A 25,510-nucleotide genomic window follows, 5' to 3' on the forward strand; every position below is an offset into this window, starting at 1 on the left:
TTATGGTCAGTACAATATTGTATGCTGAAAGGCCTGTTCTGTGCAGCAATGTTAAATGTAACAGAGTTGCAATTTCAATGAAAGGCTGATACAGACAGGATCAAACACAGGCTGAGAGCTGAGCCAGTTGCAAGTTGTCAGAATGTCAAGGACAGAGAACAGCCAGAGGGAGTGACAGCAGCCGGGCAGAGGGCTATGTGTTAGTGAGTGAGAGGGCTCAGGCAGAGTGGGACAAGCTGTAGACACGCAGTATGTTTGCCAGCAGCCTGCAATTGGTGTTGCTGCTCTGGTGCCTGGGTTTGAATCGTTCAGAGACAGAGAGTGGAGAGAGTCATGGGGCTGAGGAGCCGGCACTCAGGAATGGGATGTTGCTGGCTGCCCCCGGTAACACCACTGACAGCCGTTCGCCAGCAGCAGTCTCGGAGATCAGGACGAAAGGAGCAACTGTCAAGGGAACTTCATCAGGTGAGCAGAGAGAGTTTAAAGTTAGCATACCCGAACTTCTGTCAAACCTGCAACATGAGCATTAAAGAAAATGTCTGAGACAACATCAGTGATTACAACGTGGGGAGTGTTCAGTGATTGCAGATCGGGGAATGTTCTGTGATGATAGATCGGGGAATGTTCTGTGACTACAGATCAGGGAGTGTTCTGTGATTACAGATCGGGGAATGTTCTGTTATTACAGATCAGGGAGTGTTCTGTGATTACAGATCGGGGAATGTTCTGTTATTACAGATCAGGGAGTGTTCTGTGATTACAGATCCGGGGATATTCGATGATTACAGATTGGGGAAAGTAGAGTGATCACAGATCAGGAACGTTCAGTGACTGCAGATCGGGGAATGTTCTATGATTACTGATCGGGGAATGTTCTGTGATTACAGATCGGGGAATGTTCAGTGATTACAGATCGGGGAGTGTTCTGTTATTACAGATCAGGGAGTGTTCTGTGATTACAGATCGGGGAGTGTTCTGTGATTACAGATCAGGGAGTGTTCTGTGATTACAGATCCGGGGATATTCGATGATTACAGATTGGGGAAAGTAGAGTGATCACAGATCAGGAACGTTCAGTGACTGCAGATCGGGGAATGTTCTATGATTACTGATCGGGGAATGTTCTGTGATTACAGATCAGGGAATGTTCAGTGATTACAGATCGGGGAGTGTTCTGTTATTACAGATCAGGGAGTGTTCTGTGATTACAGATCGGGGAGTGTTCTGTGATTACAGATCGGGGAATGTTCTGTGATTACAGATCAGGGAATGTTCTGTGGTTACAGATCGGGGAATGTTCTGTGACTACAGATCCGGGGATATTCGATGATTACAGATCGGGGAATGTTCTGTGATTACCGATCGGGGAATGTTCTGTGATTACAAATCGGGGAATGTTCTGTGATTACAGATCGGGGAATGTTCTATGATTACACATCCGGGGATATTCGATGATTACAGATTGGGGAAAGTAGAGTGATCACAGATCAGGAACGTTCAGTGACTGCAGATCGGGGAGTGTTCTCTGATTACAGATCGGGGAATGTTCTGTGATTACAGATCGGGGAGTGTTCTGTTATTACAGATTGGGGAATGTTCACTGATTACAGATCGGGGAATGTTCTGTGATTACAGATCGGGGAGTTTTCTGTGATTACAGATCGGGGAATGTTCTATGATTACAGATCCGGGGATATTCGATGATTACAGATTGGGGAAAGTAGAGTGATCACAGATCAGGAACGTTCAGTGATTAAAGATCGGGGAGTGTTCTGTTATTACAGATCGGGGAATGTTCTGTGATTACAGATCGGGGAATGTTCTGTGATTACAGATCCGGGGATATTCGATGATTAGAGATTGGGGAAAGTAGAGTGATCACAGATCAGGAACGTTCAGTGATTACAGATCGGGGAATGTTCTGTGATTACAGATCGGGGAATGTTCTGTGATTACAGATCGGGGAATATTCTGTGATTACAGATCAGGGAATGTTCAGTGATTACAAATCGGGGAATGTTCAGTGATTACAGATCGGGGAATGTTCTGTGATTACAGATCGGGGAATGTTCAGTGATTACAGATCGGGGAATGTTCAGTGATTACAAGTCAGGGAATGTTCAGTGATTACAGATCGGGGAATGTTCAGTGATTACCGATCGGGGAATGTTCAGTGATTACAGATCGGGGAATGTTCAGTGATTACAGATCGGGGAATGTTCTGTGATTACAGATCGGGGAATGTTCTGTGATTACAGATCGGGGAGTGTTCTGTGATTACAGATTGGGGAATGTTCTCTGATTACAGATCGGGGAATGTTCAGTGATTACAAATCGGGGAATGTTCAGTGATTATAGGCCATAAGATCATAAGATACAGGAGCAGAATTAGGCCATTCGGCCTGTTGCATCCACTCCACCATTCCATCATGGTTGATCCTGGATCGCACTCAGCACCATACATCTGCCTTCCCGCCAAATCCTTAGATGCCCTGACCAATTAGAAAACAATCAACTTCTGCCTTAAATATATCCACGGACTTGGCCTCCACCGCAGTCTGTGACAGAGCATTCCACAGATTCACTACTCTCTGGCTAAAAAAAACACTCTGCTCTAGAGTCACCCAGGCATTCTTCTAAATTCCAGTGTGTACAGGCCCAAAGCCGCTTCTCATATGTTAACCCCTTCATTCCTGGGATAATCCTCATGAATCTCCTCTGGACTGTCTCCAACGATAACATATCCTTTGAGATATGGGGCCGAAAACCATCGCCAGTACTCATGGCTTATAAAGCCTCAGCATTGTCTCCTTGCTTTTATATTCTATTCCACTTGAAATAAATGCCAACATTGCATTTGCCTTCTTTACCACAGACTCAACCTGTAAATTAATCTTCTTGGAGTCTTGCACAAGTCCCTCTGCACCTCTGATGTTTGAATTTTCTCCCCATTTAGATAATCAGCACTATTATTCCTTTTACCAAAATGCATTATCATACATTTCCCAACATTGTATTCCATCACCACTTCTTTGCCCTTTCTTCCAATTGCATTGCTCCCCCAGCACTACCTCCCTCTCCAGCTGCAAGCAGGCCACAAAACTATCAATTCCATTATATAAGTTATTGACAAGCAATCTGAAAAATACTGACCCCTGAGGAACACCACTAGCGACTGGCAACCACCAGGAAAGTCCCCTTTTATTCCCATTCGCTGCCTCCTACCTGTCAGCCAGTCGTCTATCCATGCCAGTATTTTTCTTGCAATGCCATAGGATTTTAAGCAGCCTCCTGTGTGGCACCTTATCAAAGCCCGGCTGAAAATCCAAGTAAGTGATATCCACTGCCTCTCCTCTGTCCATCCTGCTTGTTAATTCCTTGAGAACTCTTAACAGGTAACAGGCACCTCAAAACCTCATCCTCAATAATAGACTGCAAAGCCTTCCCAACCACTGAGATTTAGCTAACTGGCCTATAATTTCCTTTCTTTTGACTTCTACCCCTCTTAGAGAGTGGAGTGACATTTGCAATCATCCAGTCCTCTGTGACCATGCCAGAATCAAGTGATTCTAGAAAGATCATGACCGATGCATCCATTATCTCTTCAGCAACTTCTCTCAGGACTCTGGGATGTGGTCCATCTGGTCCAGGTGACTTATCCACCTTAAGACCTTTGATTTTGCCTAGCACTTTTTCCTTTGTTATAGCAATGGCACTCACAGACCTCTGGCACACTGCTTGTGTCTTCCACAGTGAAGACAGGCATAAAGTGCCCGTTAAGTTCATCTGCCATTCCTTTGTCCGCCATTACTACCTCACAAGCATCATTTTCAAGTGATCCAATATCAAATCTCACCTCCCTTTTACTCTTTATATAACTGAAAAACTTTTGGTATTCTGCTTTATATTATTGGCTAGTAACAATAATAATAATAACAATTACAGCACGGAAACAGGCCATCTCGGCCCTTCTAGTCTGTGTCGACGCTTACTTCCACCTAGTCCCACTGACCCGCACTCGGCCCATAACCCTCCATTCCTTTCCTGTCCATATACCTATCCAATTTTACTTTAAGATTCAAGATTCAAAGATTCAAAAACTTTATTGTTATTCTAACCGTACATCAGCTCTGCAGGGCAGAATGAGACAGCGTTTCCCAGGAGCAGTGCAATCATAACATAACAAACGCAACACTAAATAATAAACATAACAATAAACAGTAAAATACAACAGCCACATGTCAGTTAAAATCAAGTTAAAAGTGTCCAAAGCAGAGTCAGGTAGAGCAGCTATTTAGCAGTCTGACTGCCTGTGGGAGGAAGCTGTTTAGTAGCCTCGTGGTTTTTGTTTTGATGCTCCTGTAACGTTTGCCTGATGGCAGAAGAACAAACGGTTCATGGAGAGGGTGTGAGGGGTCTTTAATGATGTACCGTGTCTTCTGGAGGCATCGACTCTGAAAGAGGTCTTGGACAAAAGGTAGGGAGACCCCAGTAACCTTCTCTGCTCTCCTAACCACCCACTGCAATGTTTTTTGTCGGCAGCACTGCAGCTGGAGTACCAGGGTGTGATGCAAAAGGTCAGCACACTTCCAACCACGCCTCTGTAGAATGTAGTTAAGATGTTAGTGGGGAGTGATGCTTGTTTAAGCTTCCTCAGAAAGTGCAATCTCTGCTAGGCTCGTTTCACAATCACAGTGGTGTTCCTGGACCAGGTGAGATTGTCCGAGATCTGCACCCCAAGGAACTTGATGTTTTCCACTCTCTCCACTGTGGAGCAGCTGATGCTGAGGGGTGTGTGCTCAGGCTGAGACCGTCTGAAATCAACGATCATCTCCTTGGTTTTGGTGACATTAAGCATCAAGTTGTTGTCACTGCACCAGCTCTCTAGGTGTTTGACCTCCTCCCTGTACAATGTTTCATCAATTTTGCTGATGAGCCCCACCACTGTGGTATCATCAGCAAATTTAAATGACAATACCGTCTTCCCTCATATTTCATCTTTACCCTTCTTATAGCTTTTTAGTTGCCTTCTGTTGCATTTTAAAAGCTTCCCAATCATCCAGCTTCCCACTCACTTTTGCTACCACATATGCTGTTTCTCTGGCTTTAATGCAGTCCGGAACCTCCTTTGTCGGTCACAGTTGCCTACCCCTACCATTTGAGAACTTCTTCCTTTGTGGGATATATCTATCCTGCGCCTTCTGAACTGTTTCCAAAAATACTCTGCCACCTCAGTTCTGCTGTCACACCCGCCAGTATCCTCCTCCAACCCACCTGGGCAAGCTCCTCTCTCATGCCCCTGTAATTCCGTTTATTCCATTGCGATACTGATACAAGTGACATGCTTTTCTCTCTCTCAAATTGCAGTATGAATTCAATCATGTGCTCACTGGCTCCTCAGGATTCTGTTACGTTGAGCTCCTAATAAGATCAGGATTGCTGCCTGTGCCAAGTGCCAGCAAGTGCAGGAAAAACATGATCAGGCATATTAATGCCTGGATGAGAGACTGGAGTAGGGGGACAGGGCTTCTGATTCCCAGATCATTGGGGCCTCTTCTGGGGGAATATATATATTTATAGAAACATAGAAAACTTATAGCACAATACTGGCCAAGCATGTCCTTACCTTCAAAATTATCTAGAGTTACCCATAGCCCTCTATTTTTCTAAGCTTCATGTTCCTATCCAGGAGTCTCTAAAAAGACCCCATCGTATCCGCCTCCACCACTGTCGCCGGCAGCCATTTCCACACACTCACCACTCTCTGTGTAAAAAAAGCTTACTCCTGACATCTCCAATGTACCTACTTCCAAGCATCTTAAAACTGTGCCCTCTTGTGTTAGACATTTCAGTCCTGCGAAAAAGCTTCTGACTACCGACATGATCAATACCTCTCAACATCTTATACACCCTTACCAGGTCACCTCTCATCCTCCATCGCTCCAAGGAGAAAAGGCCGAGTTCACTCAACCTATTCTCATAAGGCATGCTTCCCAATCCAGGCAACATCCTTGTAAATCTCCTCTGCACCCTTTCTATTATCTCCACATCCTGTAGTGAGGTGACCAGAACTGAGCATAGTACTCCAAGTGGGGTCTGACCAGAGTCCTATATAGCTGAAACATTACCTCTCGGCTCCTAAACTCAATCCCATGATTGATGAAGACCAATGCTCCATATGCCTTCTTAACCACAGAGTCAACCTGTACAGCAGCTTTGAGCGTCCTATGGACTCAGACCCCAAGATCCCTCTGATCCTCCACACTGCCAAGAGTCTTACCATTAATACTATATTCTGCCATCATATTTGACCTACCAAAATGAACCACTTCACACTTATCTGGGTGATGTTCATCTGCCACTTCTCAGCCCAGTTTTGTACCCTATTAATGTCCCGCTGTAACCTCTGACAGCCCTCCACACTATCCACAACACCCTCAATCTTTGTGTCATCAGCAAATTTATTAACCCATCCCTCCACTTCCTCATCCAGGCCATTTATAAAAATCATGAAAAGTAGGGGTCCCAGAACAGATCCCTGAGGCACACCACTGGTCACCAACCTCCATGCAGAATATGACCCATCTACAACCACTCTTTTCCTTCTGTGGGCAAGCCATTTCTGGATCCACAAAGCAATGTCCCCTTGGATCCCATGCCTCCCTACTTTCTCAATAAGCCTTGCGTGGCGGACCTTATCAAATGCCTTGCTGAAATCCATATACACTACACCTACTGCTCTTCCTTCATCAATGTGTTTAGTTACATCCTCAAAAAATTCAATCAGACTCATAAGGGTGAGGCCCTGGAAATTGCGGATGCATTGATAATCATTTTCCAATGTTCCTTAGATTCAGGATCAGTTCCTGAGGATTGGAGAATGGCTAATGTTATCCCACTTTTTAAGAAAGGAGGGAGGGAGAAAACAGAGAACTATCGTCCTGTCAGCATAACATCAGTAGTGGGGAATATGCTAGAGTCCATTATTAAAGATGAAATAGAGGCATATCTAGATAGCAGTGATAGGATTGGGCTGAGCCAGCATGGATTTACCAAGGGCAAATCATGCTTGACTAATCTATTGGAGTTTTTCGAGGAAGTAACCAGGAAGTTAGACAAGGGAGATCCAGTGGATGTAGTGTACCTTGATTTTCAGAAGGCATTTGATAAGGTCCCACATAGGAGATTGGTGGGTAAAATCAGAGCTCATGGCATTGGGGGGAAGGTATTGACATGGATAGAAAACTGGTTGGCAGATAGAAAGCAAAGGGTAACGGTGAATGGGTGTTTCTCGGAATGGTAGGTGGTGACTAGTGGTGTGCCACAGGGCTCGGTATTGGGACCACAGCTGTTTACGATTTACATCAACGATTTAGATGAAGGCATTGAGAATAACATCAGCAAGTTTGCTGATGATACTAAGCTGGGTGGCAGTGTGACATGTGATGAGGATGTTAGGAGAATTCAGGGTGACTTGGATAGGCTGGATGAGTGGGCAGATACTTGGCAGATGATGTTTAATATGAATAAGTGTAAGGTTATCCACTTTGGGAGTAAGAACAGGAAGGCAGATTATTATCTGAATGGTGTAGAGTTAGGTAAGGGAGAAATATAATGAGATCTAGGAGTCCTTGTTCATCAATTACTGAAGGTAAATGAGCAAGTGCAGCAGGCAGTGAAGAAGGCTAATGGAATGTTGGCCATTATTACAAAGGGAATTGAGTACAAGAGCAAGGAAATCCTCTTGCAATTGTACAGGGCCCTGGTGAGACCACACCTGGAGTATTGTGTACAGTTTTGGGCTCCAGGGTTAAGGAAAGACATCCTGGCTGTAGAGGAAGTGCAGCGTAGATTCACAAGGTTAATTCCTGGGATGTCCGGACTGTCTTACGCAGAGAAGTTAGAGAGACTGGGCTTGTACACACTGGAATTAAGGAGATTGAGAGGGGATCTGATTGCAACATATAAGATTATTAAGGGATTGGACAAAATAGAGGCAGGAAATATGTTCCAGATGCTGGGAAAGTCCAGTACCAGAGGGCATGGTTTGAGAATAAAGGGTAGGTCATTTAGGACAGAGTTAAGGAAAAACCTCTTCTCCCAGAAAGTTGTGGGGGTCTGGAATGCACTCTCAGAAGGCAGTGGAGGCCAATTCTCTGGATGGTTTCAAGAAGGAGCTAGATAGGTATCTTATGGATAGGGGAATCAAGGGATATGGGGACAAGGCAGGAACTGGGTATTGATAGTAGATGATCAGCCATGATCTCAAAATGGCGGTGCAGGCTCGAAGGGCTGAATGGTCTACTTCTGCACCTATTGTCTATTGTCTATAAGGCATGACCTCCCTTTGACAAAGACATGCTGAATATTCCTAATCATTTTATGCCTCTCCAAATGTTCATAAATCCTGCCTCTCAGGATCTTTACCATCTGCTTACCAACCACTGAAGTAAGACTCACTGGTCTGTAATTTCCTGGGCTATCCCTACTCCCTTTCTTCAATAAAGGAACAACATTTGCAACCCACCAGTCCTTCCGGAACCTCTCCCATCCCCATTGGTGATGCAAACATCATTGCCAGAGGCTCAGCAATCTCCTCCCTCACCTCCCACAGTAGCCTGGGGTACATCTTGTCCAGTCCCAGTGACTTATCCAACTTGATGCTTTCCAAAAGCTCCAGCACATCTTTTTCCTTAATATCTAAATGCTCAAGCTTTTCAGTCTGCTGTAAGTCATTCCTACAATCATCAAGATCCTTTTCCGTACTGAATACTGAAGCAAAGTATTCATTAAGTACCTCTGCTATCTCCTCTGATTCTATACACACTTTTCCTCAGTCACACTTGATTGGTCCTATTCTCTCATGCCTTATCCTCTTGCTTTTCACATACTTGTAGAATGCCTTGGGGTTTTCCTTAATCCTCTCTTCCAAGGCCTTCTCATGGCCCCTTCTGGCTCTCCTAATTTCTTTCAACAGCTCCTTCCTGGTGGCCTTATAATCTTCTAGATTCATATCATTACCTTTTTGAACCTTTTCTAAGCTCTTCTTTTCTTGACTAGATTTACAACAGACTTTGTATACCACGGTTCCTGTAATGTACCATAACTTCCCTGTCTCATTGGAACGTAGCTACGCAGAACCCCACAGAAATATCCCCTGAACATTTGCCACATTTCTACTGTACATTTCCCTGAAGATCATCTATTTCCAATTTAAACTTCCAAGTTCCTGCCTGATAGCCTCATAGTTCCCCTTACTCCAATTAAACGCTTTTCTAACTTGTCTGTTCCTATCCCTCTCTACTGCTATGGTAAAGGATATGGAATTGTGATCACTATCTCCAGAATGCTCTCCCACTGAGAGATCTGACACCTGACCAGGTTCATTTCCCAACAGCAGATCAAAAACAGCTTCTCCTCTTGTAGGCTTGTCTACATATTGTGTCAAGAAATCTTCCTGAACACACCTGACAAATTGCACCCCATCTAAACCCCTTGAGGGAGATGTCAATTGATATTTGGGAAATCATAATCTCCCACCATGACAACTCTGTTATTACTACACCTTTCAAGAATCTGTCTCCCTGTCTGCTCCTCAATGTCCCTGTTTGGGTGGTCTATAAAAAAACACCCAGTAGAGTTATTGACCCCTTTCTGCTCCTAACTTCCACCCACAGAGAATCCATAGACAATCCCTCCATGACTTCCTCCTTTTCTGCAGCCGTGACACTATCTCCGATCAACAGTGCCACACCCCCTCTTCTTTTGCCTCCTGACCTGTCCTTTCTGAAATATCTAAAATTCGACACTCAAAGTAACCATTCCTGTTCCTGAGCCATCCAAGTGCCTGTAATGGCCACAACATCATAGCTCCAGGTACTGATCCACACTGTAAGCTCATCCACTTTGTTCATCATTCTCCTTTCATTTAAATAGACTGAGCGCATCCCTTCTCTATCACCCACCTATCTTCCCTCTCACACTGTCTACAAGCTTTCTCTATTTGTGAGCCAACCTCCACCTCCTCTGTCTCTTCAGTTTGGTTCCCAGCCCCCAGCAATTCTTGTTTAAACTCTCCCCAACAGCCTTAGCAAACCTCCCTAGTGGTGAGTGTGTTGAATGGGCTGCCAGTGATGGTGGTGGAGGTTATACAATAGGGTCTTTCAAGAGACTCCTGGATAGGTACATGGAGTTCAGAAAAATAGAGGGCTATGGGTAACACGAGGTATTTTCTCAAGTAAGTACATGTTCAGCACAACATTATGGGCCAAAGGGCCTGTATTGTGCTGTAGTTTTTTCTACGTTTCTGTAGAGCTGTTAAAGAGGGTTAAAACTAATTTGGCAGGGGGATGGGAACTGGAGTGACAGGGCCGAGGAAGGTGAAAACAGAAATAAATCAAAGATTGCGTGCAACAAAGATGATAGAAAGGACAGGCAGGAAATGAGGCTTAATCACAGGCAGTGGGATGAGTTACAGGCCAATAGAGGCATGGTGCAGTTAAAACAGAAAGCAATAAATACTGGACTGAAAGTGTTGTATTTGAATGTACGAAGCATAAGAAATAAAATAGATGATCATAAAATTCAGCTACAGATTGGCAAGTATAACGTTGTGGCCATCTCTGAAACTTGGCTGAAGGATGGCTGCCATTGGGAGCTGAACGTCCAAGGATAAACGGTGTATCAGAAAGACAGGTTAGGAGGCAGAGGGGGTGGTGTGGCTCTGTGTATAAGAAATAAAATTAAATCATTAGAAAGAGATGACATAAGGTCAGAAGGTGCTGATGGGTTGAGTTAAGAAATGGCAAGGGTAAAAGGACCCTAATGGCAGTTGTATACAGGCCTCCAAACAGCAGCCGGGATGTGGATTACAAATTACAGCAGGAGATAGAAAAGGTGTGTCAGAAAGGCAATGTCATGATAATCGTTGAGGATTTTAACATGAAAGTGGATTGGGAAAACCAGGTCAGAACTTGATCTCAAGAGAGAGAATTTGTAGAATGTCTAAGGGATGGGTTTTTAGAACAGCTTGTTGTTGAGCCCACTAGGGGATCGACTGTACTGGATTGGATGTTGTGCAACGATCCAGAGGTGATTAGAGAGCTTAAGGTTAAGTAACCCTTCGGGAACAGTGATTACAATATGATCAAGTTCACATTAAAATTTGAGAAGAATTCCAATGTGTTGGTATTTCAGGGGAAATTATGGCCTGAGAGGGGAACTGGCCAAAGTTGACTGGAAAGGGACACTAGCAGGAAGGACAGCCGAGCAGAAATGGCTGGAGTTTCTGTGAAAATGAGGGAAGTGTGAGACAGATGTATTCCAAATAAGAAGAAATTTTTTGGATGAAAGAAGGACACAACTGTGGCTGACAAACGAAGTCAGAGCCGAAGTAAAAGCAAATGAGAGGGCATACAAGGAAGCCAGAGCTAGTGGGAAGATAGAGGATTGGGAAGCTTTTAAAAACTTGCAGAAGGAAACTGTCATACAGAAGGAAAAGATGAAATATGAGAGAAAACTGGTGACTAATATCAAAGAAGATACTAAAAGCTTTCTTAAGTATATAAAGGGTAAAAGACAGTCGAGGGTAGATATAAGACCAATACAAAATGACGCTGGAGATATTGTAATGAGAGACGCAGAGATGGCAGAGGAACTGAATGTGTATTTTGTATCAGTCTTCACAGTGGAAGACATCTGCAGTATACCGGACTGCGAGGCAGCAAAAAGATGCAGTGGACGTGGTGTACTTGGATTTTCAGAAGGCCTTTGACAAGGTGCCACACATGAGGCTGCTTAGCATGATAAGAGCCCAAGGAATTATGGGAAGTTACTAGCATGGGTGGAGCATTGGCTGATGGGCAGAAAACAGAGAGTGGGAATAAAGGGATCCTATTCTGGCCGGCTGCCGGTTACCAGTGGTGTTCTACAGGGATCGGTTTTGGAAGCGCTGCTTTTTACAATGTGTGTCAGTGACTTGGACTATGGGATTAATGGATTTGTGGCTAAATTTGTGGATGATACAAAGATAGGTGGAGGAGTGGGTAGTGTTGAGGAATACCTTCAAAGAGTCAGAGATAGTTCAGGGGAATGGGCAAAGAAGTGGCAAATGAAATACAATGTTGGAAAGTGTATGGTGATGCACTTTGGTGGAAGAAATAAACAGGCAGACTATTATTTAGATGGAGGGAGAATTCAAACTGCAGAGATGCAAAGGGATTTGGGAGTCCTTGTGCAGGATACCCTACTGGTTAACCTCCAGGTTGAGTCGGTGCTGAAGAAAGGGAATGCAATGTTGGCATTAGTTCCTAGAGGTATTGAATATAAGAGCAGGGATGTGACATTGAGGCTCTATAGGGCACTTGTGAGATCACATGGAGTATTGTGTGCAATTTTGGGCTCCTTATTTTTAAACACATCCTCCTCGCTGACAATCAACACTGGCATACTTCAAGGGTGTGTGCTTAGCCCATTGTTCTACTCTCTGTATACACACAACTGTGTGGCTAGGCATAGCTCAAATACCATCTATAAATGTGCTGACAATACAACCATTGTTGGTAGAATCTCAGGGGGTTTCTAGAGGGCATACAGGGGTGAGATATGTCAACTAGTAGGATGGTGCTGCAGCAACAACCTGGCACTCAACTTTAGTAAGATGAAAGAACTGATTGTGGACTTCAGGAAGGGTAAGATGAAGGAACACATACCAATCCTCATCGAGGGATCAGAAGTGGAGAGAGTTTCAGGTTCCTCGGTGTCAAGGTCTCTGAGGATCTAACCTGGTCCCAACATATCGATGTAGTTATAAAGAAGGGAAGACAGTGACTAAACTCATTAGGAGTTTGAAGTGATTTGGTATGCCAACAAATACACTCAAAAACTTCTATAGTTGTGTCATGGAGAGCATTCTGACAGGCTGCATCACTGTCTGGTATGGCCGTGGGGGGGAAGGGGCTACTGCACAGGATCGAAATAAGCTGCAGAGGGTTGTAAATCTAGTCAGCTCCATCTTGGATACTAGCCTAGTAAGTACACAGGGCATCTTCAGGGAGCGGTGTCTCAGAAAGGCAGCGTCCATTTTTAAGGACCTCCAGCACCCAGGGCATGCCCTTTTCTCACTGTTACCATCAGGTAGGAGGTACAGAAGCCTGAAGGCACACACTCAGCGATTCAGGAACAGCTTCCTCCCCTCTGCCATCTGATTCCGAAATGGACATTGAACCCTTGGACACTACCTCACTTTTTAAAAATGTACAGTATTTCTGTTTCTTACATGTTATTAAAAATCTATTCAATATACGTATATGTAATTAATTAATTTATTATTATTTTTTTCCTTCTATATTATATATGAGCCACTGCTAAGTCAAATGTCGGTGATAATAAACTTGATTTTGAGAAAGGATATACTGACTTTAGAGAGGGTTCAGAGAAGGTTCACAAGAATGTTTCCAGGAATGAAAGGGTTAGAGTATGAAAAACAACCAGCAGCTCTTGGGCTGTATTCCCTGCAGTTCAGGAGAATGAGGGGGGATCTCATAGAAGCATTCCAAATGTTAAAAGGCCTGAACAGATTAGATTTGGCAAAGTTATTTCCCATGGTAGGGGAGTCCAGGACAAGAGGGCATGACTTCAGGATTGAAGGACATCCATTTAGAACAGAGATGTGGAGAAATTACTTTAGTCAGAGGATGGTAAATCTGTGAAATCTGTTGCCATGAGCAGTTGGGGAGGCCAAGTCATTGGGTGTACTTAAGGCGGAGATAGATCGGTTTTTGATTTGCCAGGGCATGGGGAGAATGCAAGGGTTTGGGGATGACCCACTTCTGCTCCTATATCTTATGGGTTATTACACAACACCCAATCTCGAGTAGGCTCAAGCACAAGCTGCTTTAAAAATCCATCTCATAGGCACTCAACAAATTCCCTCTCTTGTGATCCAATACCAAACTGATTTTCCCAAGCCCTTGCATATTGAAGTCCCCCATTACAATATAGACCTATCTCATTACTTAATGTTGAAACTAAAATCCTATCCAAAGTTCTGGCTCGTAGGATTGAAAATATTTTACCATCTATTAGCTCTGACGATCAAACTGGATTTATTAAAAATCAGTATTCCCATTTTAATATTCGCCATTTATTAAATGGCATTTATTCTCCTTCTAAAGAGATATCAGAATGTGTGATATCCTTAGGCGTTGAGAAAGCCTTTGATCGAGTTGAATGGAATTACTTATTTAAAACTTTAGAAAAATTTAATTTTGGGCCCGATTTTATTCAATGGATGAAATTACTTCATTTATCTCCCTCTGCTCAGGTTCTTACTAACTCTCAGAATTCCAAACCATTTAAACTTCAACGTGGAACTAGACAAGGTTGTCCCTTGAGCCCTTTGCATTTTCATCTGGCTTTAGAACCCTTAGCTATTGCTTTCCGAGACTCTAATGATATCACTGGTATTTTAAGGAGAGGTACAAATCACAAAGTTTCCCTTTACACTGATGACCTTTTGCTTTATATTTCTAATGTTGAGACTTCTTTACCTTCCGTACTTTCCCTACTCTCCTGCTTTAGTCAGTTTTCAGGATATAAACTAAAGAGTGAACTTTTTCCTTTGAATAATTTGGTATCAATTAATACTAACCTTCCTTTTAAAATTGTAAGAAGTCAATTTACTTATCTACTTACTTAGTATACAATTACTAAGAATTATAAATACTAATTTAAAGAATTTTTTTTTACTTTGATGAATTATGTAAAAAGATCAATATCAAAATGGTCACCTCTTTCATTATCGTTGATTGGCTGAGTTAATTCTATTAAAATGAATATTCTGACTAAATTTTTGTACCTTTTTATGGTCTTACCCATTTTTGTTCCTAAATTCTTTTTTGATTCTCTTGATTCTATCATATCTTCATATGTAGGGAAAAATAAACACTCTCAACTAAATAAAGTTCATCTTGAAAAAGCTAAAAAGAATGGAGGTTTAGCTTTACCAAATTTTAGGTTTTATTACTGGGCAGTCAATATACAGAATTTTACGTTTTGGTTATATTATACAGTATTAACTGAGAGGACTGTCTGGTTTGGGTTTCTTTAGAAGCTAACTCTGTTAATAAATTGTCTATCATCTCTCTTCTCAGATCCTAAATTCCTTTATTTTTAAGTAAACTAATTGTTAGTTTTGTAGCTAAACATACTTGAGGATTTGGGTATATATCCAGTATCCAGAATATTTTGGTTTATTGAGATTTTCTCTTTAAAGTCCCATTTTTTAAAATATTTTTTTAAACCTTCTATGACTGATGTAATTTTTAAAGATTGGGGTAGACTGGGTATTAAAAGCTTCCAGGATTTATTTGAGGAAGTCTGTTTTCATTTGAGCAGTTATCAACTAAATATAACCTACCAAAAAGCTACTTATTTTGATATTTACAAATTAGAGACTTTCTGCGATCTCAATTACATACATTTCCTAAAAGTGCTGATAAGAATTTATTAGATGTAATTTTTAATTTGAGACCTTTTCATAATGGATCAATATCTAATATTTACGGTATGTTGTTGGGAATGATAAATGTTCCTTTGGACAAAATTAAAAATTCTGGGAACAAGATTTAAGGACTTCAATTTCTGAGGAAACTTGGAATGAAAATTTTAAATTGGTTAATACCTCATCGTTGAGTGCCCGTCACTCCCTCCTACAATTTAAAATGGTCCATAGGGACCACATGACTAAAGCTAAGCTGTCTCGTTTTTATTCAGATATATCTCCTATTGTGACAAACGAAACAATGGAGAGGCTTCATTAACTCATATGTTCTGGACATGTCCGAGTCTTGAAAAATACTGGAAGGAAGTATTTTAGACTTTTTCTGTACTTTTTAAAGTAAATTTTAAACCAAGCACTTTGACTGCCTTACTTGGTATTGTTGGAGGAAAAAATATTATCTTGGAGACACCTGTTCTGCACATTTTGGCTTTTATTTCTCTTACAGCTGGGAGGACATTGTTGTTTAGGTGGAAGGATGTTGCTGTGCCTACTCATGGCTGAGCGATGTTATGTCATGCTTAAATTTAGAGAAGATTCATTGTTGAATTTCTGAATCAAGATAAGACTTTCTAACATTGTGGGGACCTTTTTTGAATTATTTTCATGATCTTTGATTTGTTATCAAGTACAGATGTTGGCTAATAATATGTTTTACTATATGATAAGGAATTTTTTTCCTTTTTCTTTCTTTACCAAACAGCTTTTCTTGGTAGTGGGTTTAGATTTTTTTGTAATAAAATTATTACATTTCAATATTATGATTCAATTTAATTTACATGAATATGGGATTATGAAACTATAAGTGTGATTCACATATATTGTAATGGATGTATGATATACATCCTCTTGTACTCTGTATTCTTTTTTTGTAAGAATAAAAATATTGAAACTATTGAAATATTGTCAGCAGTCATCATTCTATTTTGTTCCTTGCTTAAAGTGGGTAACTCCAGAGAATTCAGGAAGGTGTCAATTTGGGTTATGCTTCCCCCTGGAACTTCAGAATATAGAGTTTTGTAAAACACTTCAAAAGCTTCTTGAATTTCACTTAGCTTATTTTTTATCATTTTCATTCTTGGGTCCCTAATTCTATGAATTGTATTTTCTGCTATCTTATTTTTTCAGTTTCCATGCCAGTATTTTCATAGATTTAGATCCACTTTCATAGTGTCTCTGTTTCAGAAACATTAAATTTTTTCTAGTTCCTTCAGCCTATTTTGTAATCCTGCTAATGTTTTATTCCTTTTTTTTCTTATATGAAGATATTGTTATAATTTCCCCTCTGAAAACAGCCTTCAGAGTATCCCACAGAACGGGATGTGAAACCCCTCCATTATTATTGAATTCTAAGTAAAGATCAATTTCTTTTTGAATTTGTTCCTTAAAATAGGGATCACTGAGTAGATTTGAATTTAGTTTCCAAATAGATCAAATAGATCAAAATCAACAAATAAGTATGTAGGTGCATGGTCACTTACATCTATTGTCCCAATTCCACAGGTGTTTATTTTGTCTTTATCTTTTCCAAATGTTATGAAATAGTCTATTCTTGTATATATGGAATGGGGGGGGCAGAATAATGAGTGTAATCCCTTCTGTTGGGGAAAAGCTCCCTCCATATATCAATTAGACCAACATCTGCAAAAAGTGTATTAGCTTTCTTATGTAAGGATTTTGCTTCATATATTTTTCTATTGGAAGAGCACCCAAATCTTTTAGTTTATTCAGATTTTCTCTTTCAAGTCCCATTTTTTTCTAACTATTTTTTTAAACCTTGTATGACTGATGTAAATTTTAAAGATTGGGATAAACTGGATATTAAATGCTTCCAGGATTTATTTGTTGGAGGAAGTCTCTTTTCGTTTGAGCAGCTGTCAGCTAAATATAGCTTACCAAAAACCCACTTTTTCCAATTAGAGACTTTCTGCACTCTCAATTACATACATTTCCCAAAAGTCCTGTTAAGAATTTATTAGATGCAATTTTTAATTTGAAACCTTTTCATAATTGATCAATATCTAATATTTACGGTATGTTGTTGGGAATGAGAAACGTTCCTTTAGACAAACTTAAAACTGGGAACAAGATTTACGGACTTCAGTTTCTGAGGAAACTTGGAATGAAATTTTGAAATAGGTTAATACCTCATCGTTGAGTGCCTGTCACTCCCTCCTACAATTTAAAGTGGTCCATAGGGCCCACATGACTAAAGATAAGCTGTCTCGTTTTTATTCGAATATATCTCCTATTGTGACAAATATAACAATGGAGAGGCTTAATTAATTCATATGTTCTAGATGTGTCCGAGTCTTGAAAAATACTGGAAGGAAGTACTTGAAACTTTTTCTGTACTTTTTAAGGTAAATTTTAAGCCAAACCCTTTGACTGCCTTATTTGGTATTGTTGGAGGAAAAGATATTATCTTGGGGTCACCTGATTTGCACATTTTGGCTTTTATTTCTCTTACAGCTGGGAGGACATTGTTGTTTAGGTGGAAGGATGTTGCTGTGCCTACTCATGGCTGAGCGATGTTATGTCATGCTTAAATTTAGAGAAGATCCGTTGTTGAATTTCTGAATCAAGACAAGACTTCCTAACATTGTGGGGACCTTTTTTGAATTATTTTCAAAATCTTTGATTTGTTATCAAGTACAGATGTTGGTTAATAATTAGTTTTTCTATATGATAAGGATTTTTTTTTCTTTTTTATTTCTTTACCGAACAGCTTTTCTTGGTAGTGGGTTTAGATTTTTTGAATAATAAAGTTATTACTTTTCAATATTACAATTCAATTTAATTTACATGAAGATGGAATGATGACACTATAAGTGTGATTCACATATATTGTAATTGATATATGATATACATCCTCCTGTACTCTGTATTCTTTTTTTGTAAAAGAAAAGAAAAGAGAGTTCGGTGATTCACTGTACTCCGATGTGATGAGAGCTTTGAGAGCTTTTGGTGATGGAAGTTTGGAAATCTGCCTCAGACATGAGTTGGATTTGCTCCAATTTGCGTATCAGCCCAACAGGTCCACAACAGATACCACCTTCTTGGCTCTTCACTCAACCTTGGAATATCTGAACAACATCAGGATGCTCTTTATTGACTACACCTCAACATTCAATACCATCATCCTCTCAAAACTAATCAAGAGTCTTCTAGACCTAGTTCTCAATATATTCTTGTGCAACTGGATCCTCAGTTTCCTCAAATGTAGACCACAGTCTGTTCAGATTGGGAACTACATCTCCTCCCAATCTCCATCAGCACAGAAGCACCACAAGGCTGTGAGTTCAGCCCCCCTGCTCTACTCACTTTACACTTATGACTGTGTGGCCAAGCACATATCCAATGCCATATTTAAGTTTGCTGATGACACCACAGTTGAAGTCTGAATCAAAGGTGGTGAGGAATCAGCATACAGGAGGGAGATTGAAAATCTGGCTGAGTGGTGCCACAACAATGTCTTACTCAAAGTCAGCAGGACTAAGCAGCTTATTACTGGCTTCAGGAGAATGACTCCAGAGGTTCATCGTCAGGTGATCAGAGATGGAGAGGGTCAGAAACTGTAAGTTTGTCAGTGTTATTATTGTGGAGGATCTGTCCTGAGCCCAGTGTGTACAGCAATTATGAAGCTTCTACTTCTTTAGCAGTTTACAAAGATTTGGCATTGATGTGTGGTGGAGAGTATACCGACTGGTTGCTTCACAGCCCGGTGTGGAAACACTAATGCCTTTGATAGAAAATCCTACAAAAAGTAGTGGACGTGGCCCTGAAATGAAGCTCTCCCCACCATTGAGCACAGCTACACGGAAAGCAGCATCCATCTTCAAGGACTCTCACCACCAAGGTCATGCTCTCTTCTCACTGCTGCCATCAGGAAGGAGGTACAGAATGACCGGCCTCACACCACCAGGTTCAGAAACAGTTATTACCCCTGAACCATCAGGCTCTTGAACCAGCAGGGATTAACTTCACTCAATTTCACTCGCCCCATCACTGAACTGTTCCCACAACCTATAAACTCACTCTCAATGACTTTTCATCTCATGTTCTTGATGCTTATTTACTAATTATTATTATTATTTTCTATTTGCACAGTTGTCTTTTGCGCATTTGTTATTTGTCCTTCCTGTTGGTTTGGTCTGTCATTCATTCTGTTGTGTTCCTTGGATCTCAGAGCTGTATATGGTGACATACTGTATATGTACTTTGAGCTTATTAAGTGGCCCTGGGTTTAACATTTCATCTGACAGCTCACACCTCTGAGCCACTCCGGTCACCATTTCACCAAGTGGGACTGTCAATGATGTATACTCAGTCAAGTGATCTTCCTTTTGTATTTTAAGCAGCAAATCAACTACGCATGAAGAGGCTTTTCGAGGAGCTCACGGATTACAGATTCGTATTCCCGTATGTTGTGTCTGGGAAGAAGAAGCGGAGTTTGGCCGCCTCACTGCAGGTAATTCATTGCTGGGGGTCCACAGTTGGACAGGGTGATCTCTGTTCGACTAACTCAGCTTCAGAGTCATTCACAGATCCTGACGGACGGCCAAGAGCTGGTGGAAACGTAAAGAGAGCTCCGCGCAGCCAGGTGTAGTAAGTTACACAAGCCCATTTCTGTGAAAAACAGCCTAAATGAAAGGAATTGCCTCCTCTTTTGTTTCATTGTCAACTGTTTTTGCCTTTGTTACATTTAATCATCTTCGATGTCTGGTTTCCCATCTTTCTGCCCTAACCCAACTCTTTGAAACATCATACACATTTTTGCAGTTTGATACCATCCCAATTTTTCTGACATTTTTCTCATCAAGTCTTTACTTCCTTGACAGAATACTTCTTTGCTATGATTTATGAGATAGCTCCTCAACACTCTGCAGAAATAATCTGTGACTTATATTTTCAGTTTACAGTTCTGTGCAAAGATAGCACATATACATAGCTAGGATGCCAAAGACTTTTTCACAGTACTGTAGTAATTTCATGTCTTGTACTGTACTGCTGCAAAAAAAATCAAATTTCATGACATATGTGAGTGATGATAAACCTGATTCTGATATGGGTCTCTATTGTGGACTGAGAGTGGGCAGGGAGCAGGGAGAGGAGAATCATGGTTAGAAGAAAGGGAAAGAAGAGGAGAGGGAGTGGGAAGCACCAGAGAGACATTCTGTAGTGATCAATAAACCAATTGTTTGGAATCAAAAGGCCTTGGTTGGTGTCCCAGTGCTAGGTGTATCTGCACCTGTGCCTCCCCCTACTTGGCACTCCTTCTCTGCCACCTGTCCCACAGTGCTCCACTCTTGCCATTCCAAACATCCTTTGTTCCCACCAGATTTACAAATTCACTCTTTGCTCCATGTTGACACAGTACTGTGCAAAGGTCTTAGGCACCCGAGCTATATATATGTGCCTAAGACATTTGCATGTTACCGTACATGTAACAAATCTGCCCTTTTCCCCTTTTAATTGCCTTAATTAAACTTAAGAAGCAGTTTCAAATTTCCCTCCTCTCAAAAGTGAATATTAAATTCTATCATATTATGATCACTCTTCCCCAGTGGATCCCTTGTTATGAGTCACTGCTTCACTTAGCACTTGACAGAACTCTGCCCCGGATACTTCCGGAATAGTTCATTCCTTTCCATGGATGCTGTCTGAGCTGATGAGTTCCTCCAGAATTTTATGTACATTATTCTGAACCCATCTCAATGTGCTGCCCATGCCATTTGGACTCGTGCACACAATACAAATGCCCATGATTATGGCCGTACCTCCAGCACTGGCCATTGGCATTTCTGATTTGTGTTCTGCCTACAGTGTGGCTAGAAGCAGGGAGGCACAAGCAACTTCTTTTCTGTGCTGGGTCAAACGGATTGACAGCACAATCTGCAGATTTTGATTGAACTTTATATATTTGGTAGTTCACCAGAGAAGTACTGCATGCAGTTGTGGTCTCAGTGCTTTAGGGAGGGTGTGATGATGGAAGCCAACTCCCCAGGGTAGGTTGCCCAGTTACAAGGTTCAATCTCACTTCTACATAGTTAGATCATATATAGAAAATTGTGTCCAAATTCCACTTGCCCCATTAAAGGAAGGAAATGGAAGCTTTCAAGAGGGTGCAGAAGAGATTTGCCAGGATGCTGCCTGGATTAGAGAGCGAGGGCTTTTCTCTTTAGAGTGAAGGAGGATGAGAGGTGACTGATAGAGGGGAACTGTGCAAGATGGTGAGAGGCATAGATTGAGAAGATAGCCAGTGACACTTCCCAAGGGCAGAAATGGCTAAAAGGAGGGAGTGTAATTTTAAAGTGTAGGTGGGGATGTCAGAGGCAAGTTCTTTACACAGAGAGTTGTGGAACACGCTGCCTGGAGTGATGGCAGAGGCAGATGCATTCAGGACATTGAAGAGACTCTGAGACAGGCACGTGTACAGATGAGAAATGGATCGGAGTAGGTTAAAATGTCGACCACAGGGCCTGTCAGGTGCTGTAATATTCTCTGTGAAACCCCTGAACCCCAGAAGCTTCCTGCTGAGATTTTCTGCGCTTCTGTTGAACGTCACATCCTTTTCAGGGCACGATGACAGAAGGGGATGCAGGCCGCGCTGTCTGCAGGTTATGAGAAGAGTTGATTGAGGTGGAAATCACCATCTGAAGGGATGCAGAACCATATTGTCAGAAAGGAAATGAATGGACACCAGAGAGGGTTGTGAGGAAAGAGGGGGGCCATTATATGTGATAGGAATCTGTTCCCAGCAGCCATCATAAACTCAATAGACTGAATGGCCTCTTGCAGCATAATAATTCCAGAATCCTTTACTTCAGTTACCTGAGGAACTACCAGAATAGGTTAGAAGGGATAACATGTTATGGATGGGCAGAACAGCCTCAGGTGCATGGGTGGATTTAGCACCTGCTTGACCACATAATGAGGAGTGACCACGTGCAGATCACAGTCCACTGACCATCTGCCTTGTCCCCACACAGGGCAGCTATCCAGACCACATCAGCATCCTGGTGGAGCTTGCGGGGGAGCACCTAACGCTGGATCTCAGCAAGAACACGTGAGTGAGTCTTCGCATTTCTGTTGGAAACAAGGCAGAGGTCCTGCAGAAGCCCACCCTGCCCGTTTCTCTCAGATACCCGACTGTAAGTGGAGCCACCAAGTACCCTCCACACCCCCTTGTGCTGGGCTCAGTGCCAGGTATGCTGGTGTGGAGAGAGGAGGGGTATCGGGGGATCGAGGGATCACTTCAATCACAGGCAACAGAGAAGAGTAACAGGTTACGGCAGCACTGTAATATGCAGTTAGTGTAATGTCGAACAGGGTTCAATTCCCATCACTGCCTGTAAGGAATTTGGGAACTGGAGCAGGAGCTGGATGACCTCCGGATCATTCGGGAGAATGAGGAGTTTATAGATATTAGTTTCAGGGAGGTAGCTATGCCAAAGGGGCAGGGCACAGGTAACTGGTTACCGTCAGGCGGGGAAGGGGAAAGGGCAGGCAGATTTGGACCAGCTGGAAACATGGGCTGAAAAATGGCAGATGGAGTTTAATACAGACAAGTGTGAGGTATTCCACTTTGGAAGGTCAAAACAAGGTAGAACATACAAGGTAAATGGTAGGACACTGAGGAGTGCAGTAGAACAGAGGGATCTGGGAATACAGATACAGAATTCCCTAAGAGTGGTGTCACAGGTAGATAGGGTAGTAAAGAGAGCTTTTGGTACTTTGGCCTTTATAAATCAAAGATTTGAGTATAAGAGGTGGAATGTAATGGTGAGGTTGTATAAGATATTGATGAGGCCAAATTTGGAGTATTGTGTGCAGTTTTGGTCACCTAATTACAGGAAGGATATTAATAAGGTTGAAAGAGTGCAGAGAAGGTTTATAAGGATGTTGCTGGGACCTGAAAAACTGAGTTACAGAGAAAGGTTGAATAGGTTAGGACTTTATTCCCCGGAGCATAGGAGAATGAGGGGTGATTTGATAGAGGTGTATAAAATTATGATGGGTATAGATAGAGTGAATGCAAGCAGGCTTTTTCCACTGAGACCAGGGGGAAAAAAAACCAGAGGACATGGGTTAAGGGTGAAGGGGGAAGCGTTTAAAGGGAACATTGGGGGGGCTTCTTCACACAGAGAGTGGTGGGAGTGTGGAATGAGTTGCCAGATGAAGTTGTAAGTGCAGGCTCACTTCTAACATTTAAGAAAAACTTGGACGGGTACACAGATGAGAGGGGTTTGGAGGGATATGGTCCAGGTGCGGGTCAGTGGGACTAGGCAGGAACTAGGGACAGCCAAGAAGGGCCGAAGGGCCTGGTTCTGTGCTGTAATGTTCTATGGTTCACCCTACGACTGTGTGGGTTTCCTCCAGACATGTGGGTTAGGGTTAGTGAGTTGTGGGCAGTCTGTATTGGTGCCTGTAGTGTGATAACACCTGCAAACTGCCCAACACAACATTTGCTGATTTGATTTGACACAAATGACACATTTCACTGTGTTTCAATGTACATACAGTGTGAGAAATAAAGCTTATCTTTCTCTCTTCGTGCTTAATGACTATACCAAATTAAACCAAATCTATTCTTCCTGTACACGAGCCATACTCCTCCTGTCCCTGTATATTGACTTGTCTGTCCAACAGACTCTCAAACATCACTACTCATTGCAGGCACTCTCTATTGTAAAAAAAAGTTTCTTGCACATCTCCTTTAAACTTGCCCTCTTTCACCTGAAATGTATTCCCTCTAATATTACCTATTTTAACTCTGGGAAAATTATTATGATTGTTTACCCTATCCATAAACCACTGTCAGATCTCCCCTCAGCTGCACCGTTCCAGAGAAAACAACATGTTTGTCCAGCCTCTCCTTATAGACCATATCCTCTCATCCAGGCAAAATCCTACAGCCCCTCAAAAGCTTTGCATCCTTCCTGTAGACGGGTGACTGGAATTGCACACAGTCAGTACTCCAAGCACAGCCTAACCAACCATTTACACAGCTTCAACTGGACTTCCTAACTCTTTTACTCAGTCCCCCAAACGTGATCTCCTCCTTTACTGTCAAACCTACTCGCATCGCCATTTTCAGAGAGCAATGGACTTGGAACCCAAGGGTCCTGCCGTTAACCCTCTCCCATGTGTGCAGATAAGACTCCAGCCCCCGTGGTTGGTGTAGAGTGTACTGCCATTCCACAGTTGATGAGGCTCCTCAGTCATAGCTTCTTCCTTTCTTTTTCTCTGCTACAGCATCCTCTTGCCGAGAGGGTTCCAGGTCTCTCACTACGATTCGAACGGGTCTCTGGTGACAGAGCAGGAGAAGGAACCGGTGAGCAGACTTCGCAAACTCTCGGCACTGAGCGCGGGCTTGTTTTGCCCTGCTCTCTGCTCACTGCCAGGGTGCAGGGGTCATGTTCAGTTCCAAACTTCACCCACTGTTCAGCCATCAGTTACAATGGCTTCAGTTTGTTCTCCAGCAGTGAAGGCATTGTATCTCAATCTCAGTTTGGTACTTCAACAGGCGCTGTAAAATCCTTTTGTTTTAGTAGCTGGAAGTTTACTGATGAGGAACGGGTGAGATACCTGGAGATTAGAGAGAAGCCTCTGCTGTTCTCTTTCTCAGACGGGGCTGTAAGATTAAACCTGGAGACAAATAGGGAGGTAAGCTAGACATGAATGGTGAGTGAGTTGTAGAAAATTCTGAGGGACAAGAACTTTGTATAGATGGACTGATTAGGAGTCAGCGTGGTTTTGTGTGGGGAAGATCTCAAGCGCTAACTAAGGAAATCTACGAAGGCAGCCCAATGACTTTAGAAAGATCGCATATGCTTGACTGGCCCAGAGGGACAAGGCCCAAAGGGTTTGACAAGGATGGCAAACTGGATCCACAGTCGGCTGGGTGATGGGTGACGGGTGATGGGTGATGGGCGATGGGTGACGGGT

General features: G+C 42.2%; 1 pseudogene; it reads left to right on the top strand.

The window, feature by feature from the left end:
• Window positions 1-251: 251 nt before the first annotated feature.
• The window catches only part of LOC132390961 (disintegrin and metalloproteinase domain-containing protein 12-like), a 169,352-nt pseudogene continuing 144,093 nt past the window's right edge, over window positions 252-25,510 (top strand).

The sequence above is a fragment of the Hypanus sabinus genome, chromosome 3, assembly GCF_030144855.1.
Source record: "Hypanus sabinus isolate sHypSab1 chromosome 3, sHypSab1.hap1, whole genome shotgun sequence".
Lineage (NCBI taxonomy): Eukaryota > Metazoa > Chordata > Chondrichthyes > Myliobatiformes > Dasyatidae > Hypanus > Hypanus sabinus.